Raw genomic sequence first — 887 nt, forward strand, 5'->3', positions numbered from 1 at the left:
AAAAAAGTCGATTGAGTAGGAGAAATGATCTTATACAAGATAGGCTTAAATCTATTAGATAAGATTTTTGAGATGATCTTATAATTGAAATTGTTAAGACTAATAGGCCTAAATAGATGCATGCAACCTACTTCCCAAGGTCTGCATCAAAATTAACCATGGGACTTGGGAATTGGGATACACAGTTTCATTAATTTGAAAGCTATTTCCCTTATTATCATATCAGCATCCAAAAAGCTGCTTTTCATCTGTCTCTTCTAACTCTGTTCTTTCTGACATCCTTCAAAGGTTCAAAGGTATCCATGCCTTTAAATTTTTATTTTTTTTTATTATTATTATTATTATTATTATTGTTATTAGTAATTAGACACAAATGCAATCATGCTTTCTTTCATTGTCAATATTTTTCTTGCTAGGCTCAGAGCTTTTGTAATGCCTAGACAAATTCCACCATTCTTTTCTTGCCTTCTACTATATGATTTTGGGCCCTTTTGTAATATTTATTCACGAAAGGTTATGGTATCTGCATTTGTAATGCTGCTAAACATTTTTTTTATTAGAAATACGATGATTGTCCATTAATCAAATTCTTAATGTTTGATCCAAGTGATCACTTCAAACATCTGAGTTCTGTATGGGTTTCTTCCATTTGTTTTAGATTAGGTTAGATAGATGATGGGTAAAATTGCTAAAGAAAAAAGGATATGCAACTACATGTAGCTCTCTCTTTTTTCTTTTTTGGTTCTTTTCTTTTTTATTTATAAATGTTTTGTTAGAAGGTAGGAAGTGCATGTAGCCCTGCCTTTTTTGATAAATTATATGGAATTTTTTTAGATGAGTAATGCTATAAGTAAGAATTTTGTCCCGCTTTTATTCCCAAAGATAAT

Source organism: Corylus avellana, chromosome ca2, assembly GCF_901000735.1.
Source record: "Corylus avellana chromosome ca2, CavTom2PMs-1.0".
Lineage (NCBI taxonomy): Eukaryota > Viridiplantae > Streptophyta > Magnoliopsida > Fagales > Betulaceae > Corylus > Corylus avellana.